This window comes from Pongo abelii, chromosome 4, assembly GCF_028885655.2.
Source record: "Pongo abelii isolate AG06213 chromosome 4, NHGRI_mPonAbe1-v2.0_pri, whole genome shotgun sequence".
Classification (NCBI taxonomy): Eukaryota; Metazoa; Chordata; class Mammalia; order Primates; family Hominidae; genus Pongo; species Pongo abelii.
Genome location: NC_071989.2, coordinates 63,605,053 through 63,619,130, shown reverse-complemented (window position 1 = coordinate 63,619,130; position 14,078 = coordinate 63,605,053). Strand labels below are relative to the sequence as shown.

Here is a 14,078-nt window from a genome sequence, read left to right as displayed (position 1 = left end):
AGAGATGCTATACATAACTGATAATAAACTGCAAGGAAATGTCCTTAAAAATACACAACAAGGAACTGCAGTTTTCACATGCTCAAAAGGTGTTACATCATTATTTCCACATACAGTAAGAGAATTATACTGTTTATAAAAACATCCCATAAAGGATCCAAACCCACTTCCTCAGAAAGTCTCACTAAATAATTAAGACTCTAGAACCAGTCTCTGAAACAAGTTAGTACCAACACAGGTTGTGTTTTGGAATCATGTCACAGTCATGGAGGGTGCCTGGCAATGTTGCCAGTCTACAATTGGAGGTCACCCTCATGAGGGGTGGCCAAGCCCATTATCTTGTCATCCAGAGTAAATACCTAGCTGAAGTGTTCAGCACACAGAAAGTGCCTGGTGAAGGGGTGAATTGTGAACACATGTCTGATTCCGACTTCACGTTGCATCAGGAGACCCACGCCTGGAGTACAAGGGCTTTAATAAGAATTTGCCCCTTTTTGGGACTATAAGGACCGGTGAGTGTTAACTCTGCCCTAATGATGACTTAGAAATAATGCCAGCAGTTCCATAATCTCGTGCCTAGAAGTATCAACAGAGGGTGTTGCAGGGGTAGGGGTGAAGGACTGGCCACTCCGGCAGGTGCCATACCAAGGCAGGCCCTCCCCTGGAAGCACAGTCATAAAAAGACACAAAAGATTGAGGATGTTTAGGGGTAGGAAATAGGCTATTCCTGAGTTCTTGGGAATGAGTAATAATAAAGCTCAAATCACTTGAACAAAGCCAGCTTAAGAATTCAGATTTCCCGACTGTGCCTAGCACTCATTCCACTAAACCATACTGAAAGGCAAGACAGAACACAGAGACAAACAGCTAGAGTGCCTGGCTTGGCAGTCTGAGAACACAGTACTACTGAGGAGGGAACCAGGAACCTTGAGTAGGAGGAGGTACAGAAACTGAGAGACTTTGTTTCGGAAATGTTGTTTTGCCCAATGGTGAAATATACAAGGGAAGATGCCCTATTTCTAAATTTCTTCAAATCTCCTACAGAATAATATAATATTAAACAAAACCCTTACAGGTAAAGCAGTATGCTTTTTTGGCATAGTTCGAAGACCTGAGAAATGAAAAAGCACCAACAGCAAATTTCATCCATATATATGTATGTGCACGTGTGCACATATGTACACATTTATTTTCATTGATTTACTCTAAATGAGACCTTTAAGTGAAAAGCAGCGAAGCTCTGAAACAAGAACACATGTACTGCAGGTGCACAGAGCACATATGTCCCACACCACTTCCACCTAACCCATGGCAGAGAAGTGCACTCTGCTAGACAGAGGAAGACCCCTGCCCCAGTTCTACTAAGAAGCCATCACTCTGAAAGTAGGGCCCTTTAAACATTTCTACTATGGCTGACAGTAGCAGCAAAGCACTAAAATTTGCCTGCTTGAAGAGAAAGACATCTCCCCAACATAAAAAATTAATAATTTATTGCAAAACATTTATCTTTGTTATATTTGTACAGGTTTCACATTTCATATACAGAAATTGAAGTCGAAAAGACCAGGAGGGCCGGGTGCGGTGGCTCACGCCTGTAATCCTAAGACTTTGGGAGGCTGAGGTGGGTGGATCGCCTGAGGTCAGGAGATTGAGACCAGCCTGGCCAATATGGTGAAACCCTGTCTCTACTAAAAATACAAAAATTAGCCAGGCGTGGTGGCGGGCACCTGTAATCCCAGCTACTTGGGAGGCTGGGGCAGGAGAATCGCTTGAAGCTGGAAGGCAAGAGGTTGCAGTGAGCTGAGATTGCGCCACTGCACTCCAGCCTGGGCAACAAGAGTGAAACTCTGTCTCAAAAAAAGAGAGAGAGAAAAAAAGAAAAGAAAAGACCAGGAAAGTGTGACAGGTAAAACTAAAGGAAAAAAAAAAATTCAAAAAGACTGAGAATGTGTAGTGATAAAATACATGTTTTATAATGATAAAGAGAATAGGAAATTAAAAGAGAAAAATCTCAAGCGATTTGACTATATTTTCATCTGATTTCAATCCAAGGTACTAGAGGAAGCCATAGTCCCATGTTCAAATGCTAAGGACCAGTACACAGGATCCTGCCCTGCTCAGATCCTGACCTGCGTAACAGTTGTTGCCTGTATTGGTAATATTCTGGAAGTATTACTTGCTCTAATTACTAGAGCCCGGCTTTTCATCATAGAGAACAGAGTCCAGTATAGAAAAGCTCTGAAACCTGGCCTTGAATTGGGTGAATGTCAACTAAGTTGCAGCTTGTCAAACTCCAAATTAGTTCACCATATTTTGACAAACTGCACTGTGTTATATAGAATTATAGATGTGCATCCGTAACAACCAATTTAAAAATCAACAAGTCCAGGGCTTGCCACGGTGGCTCATGCCTAAAATCCTGGCCATTTGGGAGGCTAAGGCAGGGGGATGGGTTGAGGTCAGGAGTTTGAGACCAGCTTGGGGAACATGGTGAAACTCCATCCCTATGAAAAATACAAAAAATTAGCCAGTCATGGCAGTGCACGTCTATAGTCTCAGCTACTCAGGAGGCTGAGGTGGGAGGATCATCTGAGTCCGGGAGGTTGAAGCTGCAATGAGCTGTGATCACAGTACTGCACCTCCAGCCTGCTGGGTGACAGAGTAAAATCCTATCTCAAAGAAAGAAAAAAAAAAAGAACAAGTCTAAAGTTTTTACAACTTATTATATCACCATACATTTTCCAAAGTCTCAGATACAGCAATGAGTATTAACATCTCTTTGAGGCCCCAGGATCTGCCAGCACGTAATACCTTCAAGCTTCCTAAGCATATATACTAGAGGAGCCAAGAAGAATTTGGGACTCATTTTTAGCCAGGTGTGGTGGTGGGCGCCTGTAATCCCAGGTACCCGGGAGGCTGAGGCAGGAGAATCACTTGAACCCGGGAGGCGGAGGTTGCAGTGAGCCGAGATTGCACCATTGCACTCCAGCCCGGGCAACAAGAGCGAAACTCCATCTCAAAAAAACAAAACAAAACAAACAAAAAACAAGAGAACAACAAAACAAAAAAAAACCAAAGACTCATTTTTTTCCCAAGTATGAATTTATTAAGTGAATAACACAAAATGTTGCTGTTTCTAAAAGTCCCCAAAAGGTTGGGCCCAGGGTGAGAATTTTAATGTGAACATTTATGGAAAGCCTGGCATGTATAGAGCACACTGATAGAACAGGGAGATTCAAACAGGAGCCACACCGCAAAGCACCGTCAGGGCAGGCACACTACCCTGACGCAAAGTGAAATAAGTCCATCAAGCATGCAATTCTGCATGGGAGTTGAATATGGCTTTCTCCAAGGTAACATGTGACCAATGTGACAATGGAAAATGCTCAGAGGGCCTGCTACATGCCCAGCGCTGTGCTATGGATGGTGGCAGGGTGGAGGGTAGGGAATAGAATATCTGAACAGTAAATGGTAGCTGCTAGAAATAGTAATAACGTGTGCTAGGCACTTTCCATCTACTGTTTCTAATCTTCACTACAACTTTACAACAGACATTACTCCTAGTTTTACTACAAGGAAATTGAGGAAGTTACTCAACATCTTTGAGCCTGACAGTCATCCAGGTAACCCAGCAGGAGGCTGAGATGGGATCTGAATGCATAACTGACTTCAAAGCAAGCACTACAACTATTTAGAAGAGAAACTGTTAGCTAGGTGTGGTGATGCACACCTGTACTCCCAGCTACTCAGGAGGCTGAGGTGGGAGAGTCCAGGAATTCCAGGCTGCAATGAGCTGTGATCACGCCACTGCACTCCAGCCTGCGTAATAAAGCGAGACCCTGTCTAAAAAATTAAAAAATAAAAACTATATAAAATGGTAAATGAAGGTATTAAATAGCATACTTTAAATGTACAAATTTATAGAGTAAGGAGAGCTACGTGTAATCAAGGAAGATTATGTCTCCATAAAATTGTACCCACAAATGTAGAACAAGTTTTAAAAACAAAAATAATTTCCTTTAACTGAAATGTAACTAAATTGATTTTCTCCCAGATCCACCTTCAAAAGAAAGTTAAAAGATGATTAGCAATAAAACAAGTTGATAGTAATATACTTAAAACAAATTAAAAATCAAGAGTTCCTGAATATATCCTGAATTGAAGTGAATGGCTGTTAATGTTCAGAATGACAATGTCAAGGGTCTTCCAACATCTGAAGCCAAATAAAAAAAGTTAACTCTTATAAAATACTTTGCAAAGTTTTAAAATATATACACCTTTTCCCAAGAAAGTAATTTTTAAAAAAAAATTCATCTCACAACTTTCCAATTAGTTTTTTCTGTACACCTTTTAACAAACAGTAAAGGTATCAGTGCTTTCCTCCCTATGAAAACGGTAAGCTAATTATGGAAGTCAATTGACTAGTTCTGACTAGAAGTAAACAGAAAAAAAAATATGACATCTTTTAAACAGCTCAAGTGATCCATAGACAGAGAGCATGAGTGTTTAACACTTGGGGACTAACACACAGAACCACTTTCTGGGGTTCCTAGGAAGCTTCCCTCTACCCACCTCTGCCCACTGAGCTCCTAAGCTCTGAGTTCATTCAAAAAGAAAGTGGAAACACATTTTTCCAATAGAAACAATATTACAAGTGTTGGCTAGATGTGAGTGAAATAGTATTATTATTAGAAGTAGAATCTGGGTTTTGTTACAAATGATTGGGTTCTTATAGTTGATCTGACAGTGCTCAAACTGGGAATTATGTGTACATATTTTCAGGCTTCACAATTATCTTCATATTCAAAATTTTAAATATCACAAGAAAGGCAGAGAGCAAAATTTTCAGCGCTAGCATGTTGGAAGCAGAAACTACTGGAGGAGAGTTAGATCATCATAGACTTGCTACTTCTAGGATAGCTTTAGAAATTAAGTAATTTGTAGCTGCCTAAGAAACAACTGCAGAGGTACAATATAACCAGCTGCAGAGCTGTAACAAACTATGACAGCATTTTTTAAGCATTCTCTGCAGAGCTGTAACAAAGTATGAGAGCATTTTTTAAGCATTCTCACGGCTGTACTGCATTGTTTTCTTAACCAAACCTGAGGAGTGTAAATGAAAACTAAAAATGTTGCCCAGAATCTAAATAACACAAGGACTACACATTTTTATGATGGAATCAATATGAAAACAGGCAATAGCATCAAAAGCTCTGCTTTTTAAGTGGCTAATTTAGGAGGAACATGCCCTCTTGCCAGCCCCCTCCCCTCATAAACATCATATTGCCACCACTCTGCTTTCAAAACAGAAGAGGGAAACGAAAGAATGGGGGAGCAATTATATAATGAAGTTTAAGGTCAAAAACATCACTGTTAGAACAAACAAAAGATCCCACAGTACTCATAGTTAGGGGAACAGCTTTAAGATGAAAGAAAATAATAAACAGGTGTAATCAGAGGGAAAAACATTTTCCAACGACAATGTCACTGTAAACTGAAACTGCTTCTTGGGCTAAACTAACAGACATTAGTTAGCTGCATCTGGAATAGCATGAGCATATTACGATTTTATCATGAAAAGAAAGTGCAAGTGCACATTAAATAGAGATTAAATAAGAGGCTGACAATACAGACCAGTGTGAATATACTCTTTAAAAAACCTAACAATTAAATAGTACCGTTTCCAATTCAGAAGAAAACACTATTTATACATGAAGTAGTGCAGCCTCCCCAAGTTACACAACCGAAAAGAAATTTTCTTCTCTCTCTCTCTCTTTAATTTAAATTGTAGAGACAAGGTTTCACCATGTTGCCCAAGCCAGTCTCCAACTCCTGAGCTCAAGTGATCCGCCCGCCTCAGCCTCCCAAACTGCTGGGATTATAAGCATAAGCTGCAGCGCCCAGCCTGAAAAATACATCTCAAAAGAAGACATCTATGCAGCCGACAGACACATGAAGAAATGCTCATCATCACTGGCCATCAGAAAAATGCAAATCAAAACCACAATGAGATACCATCTCACACCAGTTAGAATGGTGATCATTAGAAAATCAGGAAACAACAGGTGCTGGAGAGGACGTGGAGAAATAGGAACACTTTTACACTGTTGGTGGGAGTGTAAACTAGTTCAACTATTGTGGAAGACAGTGTGGCAATTCCTCATAGGATCTAGAACTAGAAATGCCATTTGACCCAGCCATCCCATTAGTTGGTATATACCCAAAGGATTATAAATCATGCTACTATAAAGACACATGCACACGTATGTTTATTGTGGCACTGTTCACAACAGCAAAGACTTGGAACCAACCCAAATGTCCATCAATGATAGACTGGATTAAGAAAATGTGGCACATATACACCACGGAATACTATGCAGCCATAAAAAATGATGAGTTCATGTCCTTTGTAGGGACATGGATGAAGCTGGAAACCATCATTCTGAGGAGACTATTGCATGGACAGAAAACCAAACACTGCATGTTCTCACTCATAGGTGGGAACTGAACAATGAGAACACACAGACACAGGAAGGGGAACATCACACACCGGGGCCTGTCGTGGGGTTGGGGGAGGGGGGAGGGATAGCATTAGGAGATATACCTAATGTAAATGACAAGTTAATGAGTGCAGCACACCAACATGGCGCATGTATACATATGTAACAAACCTGCACGCTGTGCACATGTACCCTAGAACTTAAAGTATAATAAAAAAAAAGAATTTGAAGTACAGGAAAAATAATTATTTAAAGTGAGCCAATAGATTTCAACCACATCCCAATACAGTGATCCCGAACAGGCAAAAGGAGCCCAGAGTGCCCCCCAGGCTGAGCCTCCAACACACTGCAGCTATTTCTTCCTCAGGGGATCTCTGCGAAGGAGGCAGGAAGGATCTTAGAGTAAGCTCCTCCTAAAAAGGTTTACCTGTTGAGAGTGAAGTTTTGGTTGAGAGTTCAACTTAATTATTGAATTAGTTTGGTGGACTACTCGAATTCTTCCACAGGACAGAAAGTGCACTCAGGAACTAATAACCCTGAGGTCTAATTCCTAAAGGAGAGGCAGGAGCCCAAGGGCACCTTCCCACACTCCAGTCCTGGAAATGCCCTCTGGGGAAGGCGAGGCAGAGCTGCTTCTCAGGTGAGAAGGGCAGAGCTGGCTCTCAATTTTTTTCTTTTTAATAAAGCTAAAAAGGTCTTAGAAGAGTTTTTGTACAAGTCTCTCCATTCTACAAACAAGAGGGTGAGCTACTTGTTCAAAGTCCCACAGCTAATTCATGGCAAAGACCCCACCTCCACCTGCCTGCCAGCCCTGGCACATCCCATTCTCCCTTCCAAGCGGACATCCTCATTCAGGAGAGCTATTACCCTCCTTGTGGGCACAGATTGAATGAACTAGTGTATTAAGGCCTGAGATGGAGACTTGACCCTACTACATTGTTGAAAAGGGTCCTTTCCTTTCTACGTTTTGAGAGTTAAAAGGAAAATTAAACCAATATTTTTACTTTGCTTTAGGATTTGTTATTAACAAAACCTCCTAGATTCCCACGCTGATTCTGTACCTGGAAAATTCCCAACAGGGCTCATTTTCATATCAGTGCAATTGCCCAAGCTCAGAGAAAGGTACTTTGCCCCCCTTCTCCATCACCAGTCCTAGCTCCAGAGAAATCGAATGTCCTAAATTCACTTCCATCCCCTCCTACCTTTTTTCTTTGTATCTAACCAATGTAAGCCATCTTGCAGTTCTAAAGGATGCTCAGGCTGAAAAGAGCAAAGCAAGAAATAACTATGTCTTTGTTTATAATACATATGTTCTCAATTTTAGAGGAATTATATTACTCATGTTTGCAATGAATATAAAACAATGAAAACAAAAGAATTTAATCATGTGACAAGGTTCATTAATATTACCTTAAAAGGCTCAAATTTTAAAAAATCATTTATAAATTATGAATTAGAAATCAGCACCATTTTCAGAAGCATCACAGTATTTACACAGCATATCATTAAACTATTTCCATCAGTAAAAACTAACACAAGATTTCAATGCCAATTTTTTTCTAGAATGACAGTATGAGAGTAGTGAATCTCTCGAGTCATGTAGCCCATCAGCACATATTAAGAACACACTGCAAGCTGAAACTCAACCAGCACACTAGCAGACGCACTTGCACTGCACTAAACTTTTCTGTTCCATGTTCCTCTGCTTCTCATTTGCAGGGAGAAACAACTTTCCTGGAAATTTCTGACCCATCAAAGTGAGACAGAGGGAAAAAAAAAAAAAAAAAAGCAAATCCTCACACACTGTACTGCCTCAGGCATTTTAACCAGAACTTTCCTGGAAACTTCTGACCCATCAAAGTGAGACAGGGAGAAAAAAAATGAAAGAAAAAAAAAAGCCCTCATACACTGTACTGCCTCAGCCATTTTAACCAGGCAAGACCCTGCCCTCCCTTTAAAGAAGCTGTCTGGCCTCCTTACCTTTTTCCCTCTTTCCGCCTGCCCCCAAACTCAGGTCCCCACAGGGCTTGCCATGGCTCCAAGAGCTCCCAGCCCAACCCCATCCAGTTCTTGTACCTGAACTTTGCCTTCCTTTCCTCAATCCAATCTCTTATTCTCAGTATGTTTTGTCTCTTCTAAGACTAATTATACAAAAGGCCCAGTCACTAAGCAACAGGAATCCAAAGGCTACATTTTCTCCCTTAAAAAAGAAAAAAGAAAGCACCTTATTTAATTTTGAAATCATGAATGTGCCAAAAACATTAACTCGATTTCTGTCTTCCAAGGGCCCTTCCCCAGGAAACAGAAGCCATGATGTATGGGAAAGAACAGGAGACAGGCTGAAGGGCAACAGGGACAGCTGCTTAGAAGTCGCTCAAGACTGGACTCGGCCTGTTTTTCTTCATTCCCTGGCACACGTAACATGCTGAAAGAAAATGCTAATTTGGTCAACGCGGCCTATTGGGTTCTTATCCTCTCATTGCTGGGATCCACACCCTGGTGTTCCCTACTAACTCCCCATTAACTTCTTCCCCTCCCCTTTCCTTCCTCCCTGTTGGTCTCCACCTACTTGTTGATTACCCTTCCCCCTCTCTGCTCCAATATTTACTTTTTCATATTGTTTTTAGCAAAACGTCTCAAAAAGCAAAGGCCAGCATCCACTTAAAATAGAGAAGTAGGACAGCCGTCCAGCCACTCGATCATCACAGAGAAGCGCCTGCACTGAGCACACCTGTGCTCTGCACTTCGCATGTCTCATTTTCTTCTCTTTAACCCTGAAATAAAAGTAATCACTGCCACCATTTTCAGAGGCAGAAAGTGAAACTCAGAGAAACTAAATAATTTTACTCAGTGTCCAGCTGCACGTGAACCTGGGTCTGCCCAACTCAGGCAACTGCCCTTGTATGTGGCCCAAGCGGGGATGCCCTACCCATGGCGATCGCAAAGCCCCATAGATCGGCCTCAAAGTACAGCACACTACACCAGTACTCCACGCCTCCTAGGAGCCTATGCCACCAACATAGGGATGAGCAACCCACAAACCACCTCCAGACCCTAAATACTATTCCTGCATGGATTCATACTAAGTAGGTTCCAGGTTTAGACCACATTAATAAACCCTGGAGGGTACAAAATTAATACTGAACTCAAGTCAGGGAAAGCAATTTTCTGAATGGACTAATGAAGGTCCCTAAAGCTAATAACTATCAAAATTCAAAGGTAATTTAAAATTCACTTTTTAATTCATAAATATAATAAATGACAAAGAGAACTTTTGAACCATTTTGAAAAGGAGGGAAGAGGATCAAGACAAGCATAGTCAACTGCAAAAAGAAAAAAACCTGGTCACTTGATGGAAAAAAAAATCACTTAAAGAATTCAGGCCTCTAAGCTTGATTTCATCCTGAAGATATCATTAGTCTGTTTCAGGTAAAAGCATTGTTATAATATTCTAATTAAGTAGTTCTTACAGCTTCATTCAGCAATCACCTAATGTCTAAAGGCAGAATGACATTCAGTTTGAATACAAATATTCACTTGAGTATAAATACCTTAAAAGATGATTATTTTACTTACTATGCATATATAGTCATACAGTTCACCTCATTCCAAAAATGAAGAGAGAAATCACATGATTGTACCTCTCGTGGTTTATCTGGTAAAACTGTTTCTTGCTGGTAATTTTATATACATAAAGATTCTTGTGTTCCAGCCTATAATGAATATTAAACACGTGATAAAATTACTAGGGTGATAGTTTCAGGAGAATTCTGAAAACACAGTGTCTTTATTTGAGAAGTGTTTTTGGGTATGGTGGCAATGTTTATTTGCCTATAGCCAAGGAAATATAGATGAAGACTTTAAAATTTGAGAGTACCATGTATTGTTTCTTTTCTTAAAGATCTGATACCCATAGAATCTTAATAAAATAAGGTAGACATACTATCCTTGATAATACTGACCATACGATGAAACTTTTAAAAAACTGACTTTGTAAAGTAAAACCCATATAATGGTTCACATTCAGAGAACACAAATTGGGGCCTGAGGTCTGCAGTGCCCAGTTCTTTAATTACCTGAGGCATGTGCACGGATACTGGTCTCTACAAAAAAAAAAAAAGCAACAATAGATATGTTTGCAAGCTGCCAACACTTTGGACACGTGACATACAACAAGCATATCTGTACCAAAGAGTGAACCTGGGAAAGTACCTTTAATGAAAGGTAAAACCTTATTTTCTTTTTTTCTAGAAAGATAAAGGGAGATCCAAGCCAAAATAAATCTAAATAGAAGCTGCTAAAATAAATCTAAACAGAAGTCCCTCTAGATGGGGCCAGGAAGAGAGTAAAGTGGCCCCTGCTCTTGAGGAGAGAAGCCAAGGCAAGGCAAGATAGGGTACACACACAGAGCCAGGGCACTTATGGGACCCTATCTGAGTGCACTGCAGTTCATGCTGGAGTTAGCAGAATATTTGCAAAGAATGCATTTCTCATTTTCAAGTAATTTTCCAGTTTTTGTCTGAAATTGTAAACTCCATTGTCCCAATTGCCACGTATGCCATGGTGGTACTGACTGGTGAGCAGCACAAGCACTCTTCATTATCCTGAGTGCTGCTTCACATCCCTTCACAGTCACGAGGCTGTGGGGATAATTCCTAACTCAGCTGTTTTAAATGTAAGGACACTCCTCACTCCTGTGGTTTTCCCACTGCTTCACACTTGGCAGGGCCCAGGTGTCCAGTGGCTGTGAGTCTTTATTCTGACCACATCCGGACATCCTCGTATGAAATCATAAATAACAAACTAAAGACAAAACAAAGCATCTAAAAATGTATCAAGTTTTAAAATATACGTGAAATACAAATCATAAAACGTGAAAATTTACAGATTATCCACACTAACATCTATCAGTATTTAGTTAAAAATGTCTTGCTGCAGACAATACGTGGCTTTGGTGAAAATTGCAAATGTCAACATAATTAAACACAATACAAGGCCTGGAAAACAGGATTTTCTAAGACTCCCTTCAGCCCCATTCCTTGTCTTTCCTTTTAGTCCTGCTCCTCTTCTCAGTCTGCCTACCTCTTCTATCACTGGCTTCACTACTTTCTACCACCCAAACTTAAAATCTCTAAGGTAACACTAGATTCCTCAGGAGAGCCAACGCCTCACCAGGTCCTGCCATGCATGATACCTAGCAGGTGTCTTGAGTTCACCTGTTCCTTTCCAAAGCCAACTCTTCCCCTGGAGTACTCTAAGAGCCTCCTCATCTCTGCCCAACCAACAGGAGTAACTACCAAAAGCCCTGCCTCAGGGAGCCAGGGTGCACCAGTGAAGGATGCCTCCAGGAACTCGCAGTTTAAATTTCTGTGGTTTGGCTGGGCAGGGTGACTCACACCTGTAATTCCAGCACTTTGGGAGGCCGAGATGGGTAGATCAGGAGTTTGAGACCAGCCTGGCCAACATGGTGAAACCTCATCTCTACTAAAAATACAAAAAATTAGCTGGGTGTGGTGGCAGGCACCTATAATCCCAGCTACTCAGGAGGCCGAGGCAGGAGAATCGCTTGAACCCAGGAGGTGGAGGTTACGGTGAGCCGAGATCACGCCACTGCACTCCAGCCTGGGCAACAAGGGCGAAACTCTGTCTCCAAAAAAAAAAAAAAAAATTTCTGTGGTTCAGCTCCTGTCTGCAAAATGGGTATAAGAAGAGTATTTACCTCAGCTTTTTTGAGGTAAATAATTTTTTAAGCTCCTATGAAGCTTAAATAGATATAATGAATATAAAACACAAAGCACCATGCCTGGCACACAGGAAGTCTTCAAAACATGATAGCTATTTTGATTACGATTAAATGTCACTCTTTGGTTTGAAACCTTTAGTGGCTGCTGACTGCCTGTAGAATAAGTCAATTTTCTAACAAGCATGTTATATATTGTAGCGTAAGAAGTACCAGTCTCAACTAAAGGCAAATAATGCACTCGAATCCTAGCTCTCCTCATTAGCTCTGCGAGCCTGGAAATCACTTAACTGCCCTGGGCCTCAGTTTTCACAGCCACCAAATGAGATGACACCACTTTGGGGGAGTTAAAAACTGCGCTGCGTTCAATAGTGTCCCCCTAAGATCTACATGGAACCTTTGACTGTGACCTTTTTTGGAAACAGGGTCTCTGAATATGTAATTAGTTAAGGTAAGGTCATTCTAGATTAGGGTGGGCCCTAAATCTAGGACAACAGGTGTCCTTAAGAGAAGACACAGAGACAGACACACAGGGAGAATGCCACGTGAGGAGGGAGGCACGGACTGAGGTGATACAGCTGCAGAGCAAGGAAAACCAAGGGCTGCTGGCAACCACCAGAAGCTGGAGAGGCAAGGGAGGGGTCTCTCCTAGAGCCTCTAAAGGGAGCATGGCACTGCCACACTGTCCTTCCAGACTTCTCGTCTCTAGAACTCTAAGAGAATCCATTTCTGTTGTTGTAAGTCACCCAGTTTGTAGGAATTTGTTACAGCAGCCACAGGAAACTAATACAATAGCTGATAATTAATGCTGAAAAATATTTTTCAGCATTATCAGCTATTGTATTAATAACATAGTTACTCCATGTTACACACGAGGAAACAGAGGTTAAGAAGTGTGGCCCAAGGTTACACAGTGAAGCTGGCAGGAACTCAAACCCATCTGGTTTTAGCCCATGCTAACAACCACACTGCTGTCATACCCACTCCTGCACGGAATTAAGACAATGTATTGTGAATTTTCTAGTGGAAAAAAAAAAAGGACATATATAAAATGCTTGGAATACTGCCTATCACGTAGTAAGTACTCAATAAAGAGTAGCCACACCCACTCCCCTAACCTGCTTGTCATCCAAGTCAAGGGTCAGCAAACATTTTCTTTAAGGGCCAGACAGTATGCAGGTCAAGAGGGAAAATTGAGGTTATTATGTAGGGACTTATAGAACCATTAAACACAGACTCATTTAAAAATACAAAAACCATTCTTAGCTCAAGCTCTGTAACAAACAGGTGCCTGGGTGAATCTGGCCCGTGGACTGTAGTCTGCAGACGCTGCTCCAGGCCATCTCCAGGCATCTCTATTGGTGACCCAGAGCCTCTAATCTGCAGGCCATTTTGTACTTCTCCCTATCCCTTACCCCACTCTGCAGGTAAGCGGCCCCTTCTGTGTTCTCCTCCCACCCCCATGGACACTGCCCCTGATAGGATGTTATCACGTCTTGTCTGAATTACTGAATTACTCTCCATTTCACTTAACCCCCAAACACGTTCTACACCTGCCACCAGGACCTGTCCATCTTAAGTGCAGGCCTGACCATGTCGGCACCTCATTTGATCTTCCGTGTTTCCCTATCACCTCCAACAGCAGCTGTAAACCCAGCAGCACATCAAAAGCATGTGAGAAGCTTTTCAAAGAACACCAATGTCTAGGCAGCACAGACATTCTGATTCAGATCCAGGGTGGGGCCCCATTTTCTGCTGTATCCCCTCAGCGGCTGGTTCTGAGAGGCAGCCAAGACTGATCCCATATGGTTCGGCCCAGAATTACCTTCCCCGACTCT

At 41.5% G+C, this 14,078-nt stretch overlaps 1 protein-coding gene across 3 annotated transcripts in view; it reads right to left on the bottom strand.

Moving 5' to 3' along the window:
• The window catches only part of SNX18 (sorting nexin 18), a 95,156-nt gene that overhangs the window by 69,958 nt on the left and 11,120 nt on the right, over positions 1 to 14,078 (bottom strand). The gene's annotated exons all lie outside the window — the stretch shown is intronic.